Source organism: Myodes glareolus, chromosome 5 (assembly GCF_982192425.1).
Source record: "Myodes glareolus chromosome 5, mMyoGla1.1, whole genome shotgun sequence".
NCBI classification, from domain to species: Eukaryota; Metazoa; Chordata; class Mammalia; order Rodentia; family Cricetidae; genus Myodes; species Myodes glareolus.
Window position 1 is genome coordinate 67,775,737 of NC_142030.1, and position 4,788 is coordinate 67,780,524.

Genomic DNA, 4,788 nt, shown 5'->3' on the forward strand with positions numbered 1-4,788 from the left:
GGAAGTTGGAGATAGATATGATCAAGATACATTGTATACATCTATGAAATTATCAAAGAATAAATAAGAGAGTAAAAATAAAGTCAGGCGTTGGTGGTGCATGCCTTCAATCCCAGCACTTAGGAGGCAGATCTCTCTGAGTTCAAGGCCAGCCTGGTCCACAAAGCAAGTTCCAGAACAGCCAGGGAGGTTACACAGAAATACCCTGTCTCAAAAAACAAAACAAAACAAAAGATTAAAAACAGACTGAATCTCAAAAGTTCAGGATAAAAAAAGCAAGTCCTTCTACTCAGTTCAGTCTCTCTTTTGGACAGGGAGGGTCTCGGGTACTGGGATTACTGGCACGAGCGGCCACACCCAGTTTTATGCACTGCTAGTGAAGGAACCCAGGACTTCATGCCTTCAAGGCAAACCCTCTACCAGCTACATCCGCAGCCCCAAATTAAATATTCTCATCTGTTCCATGCCCGCAGTGCCCATAGTAAAATAGATGCTACTCCATTACTGTGGCGCGTGCAGTGTGAAGGGGCACACATTTACGTGCACTGCCAAGTTCATTACTTGGTTAGTCTGTGACACTGAGTGAAATTACGGCTCCTACTTGAGAAGTTTTGTTAGCTAATGAAAAGGGAAATTTTAGCCTGGTGTGGTGGTGGAGACCTTTAATCCCAGTGATGGGGAGAAAGAGACAGATAGATCTCTTTGAATTTGAGGCCAGCCTGTTCTACACAGTGAGTTATAGGCCAGCCGAGGTTGTTACATAGACATCTTGTCTTTAAAAGGAAATTTTTTAAAAAAGGAAATTTCTGACAGATGGACTGGTCTCTTACCGTACAGAGCTGAAACTGACAAATGCTACTGACAACCATGCTTTCCATGGTCTGCCACACAGAGCCTTTAATCACAGGAACAACAACAAAATCTTCTTCCTGGCTTTCAAAGACCTCGGGCTAGAAAAAAAAAAAAGGTTAAAATAGTTTTCACGATTTGGGTGAACAGTTTAATGAAGTGGAAGAACATATAAAATAAGATTATATTTTGCCCCAAACCAAAATAGACTTTACCTGCATATTCAAGAGACAGTAAAAATACAAATATTGGCAAATTCCGTTGTCTATAAACTGCTTGTGTAGACAAAGGAAGTTAGGTTATGACAGGGTCTTGTACAGCCCAGGCTGACCGGAAAACTCCTTAAGAGCCAAAAAGACCTTGAATTCTTCATCCTCCTGCCTCCATCCCCAGTGCTGTCAGAATGCATCGTTACACCCAGCTTCTGTAAACTTCTTACCCCCAAATGAAGACTTCCTACCTGCTACATTCCTTGCACTAAATGTCTCCTACATAACACTGTGTGATTTTTGAGACAGGGTTTTGCTCTGTAGCCCTTGGCTGGCCTTGAACTTGACTGGCCAGCCTCCTGATTTACCCATGCCCCGGGGATGGGATTACACATCTGTGCTTTCAGGCCCAGCTCAACAGTGTTCTTTAAAAAATTGTCACTGGGGAAGCAGAGACAGGCGGATCTCTGTAAGTTCAAGGCCAGCCTGGTCTACAGAACAAGTTCCAGGATTGATAGGGAAACCTAGGGAAACCCTGTCTTGGAAAAAAGTTTAAAATTAATCCAATGAGTAGAGAACACTTTAGAAGAGAACTTAATTTTATAAAATATAATTTCTAAAAATGTGTATCATAATCCTAACTAAAGTCCATTTAGTATCAAATACCTGTTTTCATATTTATGCTAAATTATAACATTATATAACTGCATTCCATTTTGATGCTCCAAAATGTCAGTGTGGCATTGGTCCTTCAGCACTATCCTTTCTTAGGCTCTTTGTTCAGGTGCTGTTTCAGGGACTCAGGTTACAGCTATAAAAAGGCAGAGTTGTTATCTCTTCCAGGAAACTGTAGTCTTGGGAAGATAGCAACTGAAAAACAAGCAAACAAAAAAACCAAAAAAAAACCCTGACAATTACACTAGACGGGCTAAATGCTGAGGCAGGGGAAATGACCTAGGAGCAAAGAAGTAGGGCAGGAAGGCTTCCCCCAGCAGGCGATCCAGAGGACAAGGAGGAGTTAGTTTGGAAAGCTGAGGTGGGGGAAGGGAGGAAGGCAGCATCCTTTCAGCCCAAGGCCCACCAGAGAGAGCATAGCACCAGAAGGGCGCTGGGAAGGTTTCCGTTACAGTTTTAGCATTCCGTTAGCAGTTTTACAGGAGTCTGTGTTTGCTGTGCACAGCAGAAGTGGTGCAAATGAGATGGCAAGGCATGAAACATCAAATTTCAGCACAGGCAAAACAGCACAAGGATGGTCACGTTTGTTGCAGATTCAGATTTTCATCTTTGTTGCTGTTGTTGCAAGGAGAGGGCCTGATAGTTCATCCTGGCCACCCCGCTAGCTTAGTCCTGAAATAACCACACAGAAATTGTATTAATTAAAACACTGCTTGGCCCATTAGCTCTAACTTCTTATTGGCTAATTCTTACATCTTAATTTAACCCATTTCTATTAATCTGTATATCACCATGTGGCAGTTGCTTACCAGGTAAAATTCCCAGCGTCTGTCTCCAGTGGATCCATGGCATCTCTCCCTGACTCTGCTTTCTTCCTCCCAGCATTCTGTTTAATTTTCCCCACCTACCTAAGTTCTGCCCTATCAACAGGCCCAAAGCAATTTCTTTATTAACCAATGAAAGCAACACAAAGACAGAAGGACCTCCTACACCACAAGGTCCCATTGTGTAGTTCAAGAGAAGATCCCTCTGCCTCGGCCTCCTCCCCAGTGTTGGGCTGGTTTTGCTTTGAGACAGGGTCTCACTATGTATCCCTGGCTAGCATGGAACTCAAGGATCTGCCTGCCTCTAAGTGCCAGGAACAAAGGAATGTGATGCTACACCTATCTTAGGTGACTTTTTGTAGTCATATTTCTTGCTTTTTAGTGGGCTGGAGATTAACCTACTAGGGCAGTGGTTCTCAACCTTCCTTATTATTATTATTATTATTAATTGTTTTTGTTTATTTGAGACAAGGTTTCTCTGTAGTTTTGGAGCCTGTTCTGGAACTCACTCTGTAAACCAGAGATCTGCCTGTTTCTGCCTCCAAAGTTCTGGGATTAAAGTGTGCACCACTACTACCCAACTCATAAAATTGGTTTTGTTGCTACTTCACAACTGTAATTTTGCTACTGTCATGAATCATTGTAAATATCTGTGTTTTACAATGGTCTTTGGTGACCACTGTGAAAGGGTCGTTTGGTTCCCAGAGGAGTTTGCAACCCACAAGCTGAGAACTGCCGTGCTAGGTAGGGCCTGGTACATGCTAAGCCAGCATCCTATCATGGAGCTATATCCTTAGTCCTCCTTTTTTCTATCTCCTTTAATTTGAAATAGGGTCCCCCCAATTGCTCAGTCTGGTCTTGTGCTGGCTCTGTAGCCCAGGCAGGGTTTGAACTTATGATCTTCCTTCCTCAGCTGCTCAGTACAGGAATTGTAGGCCTGTACCACCAGGCTCAGATTTTGATCATGTTTTAAGGAGCTCTGCTCAATGCATTTCAACTCTTTTTTTTTTTTTAATTTTAAGAAATGAAAAAAATTGGCTCTTGAGTACTTTCTCATTCATGTAGGTCACTGGTACTTTGTATAATACCACTGATCTTTATTATAGCTTTGCTTGCTTTTTATTTTTATTTTTTGTTTTTTAAATAGTTTAATTTATTTATTTATGATTTTTTACATACCAATCCCAGATAACCTTCCCTCCTCTCCGCTTGCTTCCCCTGCTGCGCCCACCTCCCCATTCACTCCTCAAAGAGGGTAATGCCTCCCCTGAGAAGTCAACTAAGTCTGTCCCATCACCTCCTCGAGGCAAGACTAAGCCTGACCCCCACCCTCTCCTACCTAGACTGAGCAAGGTATCTCTCCACGGAGGATGAGATCCACACAGTCAGTTCATGCATTAGAGTTAGATCCTGGCCCCAGTGTCAGTGGCCCCATATACTGCCAAGCCACATCACTGTCACCTGTATTTAGGGGGCCTAGTTTGGTCCTGTGCAGGTTCCCTAGTTGTCAGTCCAGAGTCAATGAGCTCCCACTAACTTGGGTCTTCTGTTTCCCCATCATGATCTTGACCCTTATGTTTATATTATCGCTCCTCCCTCACTTCAGTTATATTCCCAGGGCTCAGCCTAGTGATTAGTTGTGGATCTCTGCATCTGCTTCCATCTGTTTCTGGAAGAAAGTTCTAGCTTCTCTGGGATTGTGGATTGTAGACTGGTTATCTTTTGCTTTATGTCTGGTATCCACTTATGAGTGAATGCATACTACATTTGTCTTTCTGGGTCTGGGTTACCTTATTCAGGATGGTTTTTTCCTAGTTCCATTCATTTGCCTGCAAATTTCAAGATGTCATTTTTTTTACCACTAAATAATACTCCATTGTGTAAATGAACCACATTTTCCTTATTCATTTTTCAATTGAGGGGCATCTAGGTGGTTTCCAGGTTTTGACTATTACAAATAATGTTGGTATGAACTATGAACATAGTTGAGCGCATGTCCTTCTGGTGTGAGTGTGCCTCCTTTGGGTACATACCCAAAAGTGGTATTGCTGAGTCTTGAGGTATATTGTTTCCTAATTTTCTGAAAAAATCACCATACTGATTTCCACAGCATCTGTACAAGTTTGCACTACCATCAGCAGTGTTCCCTTTACTTCACATCATCTCCAGCATAAGCAGTTACCAGTGTTTTTGATCTTGGCTATTCTGACAGGTATATGATGGAATCATAG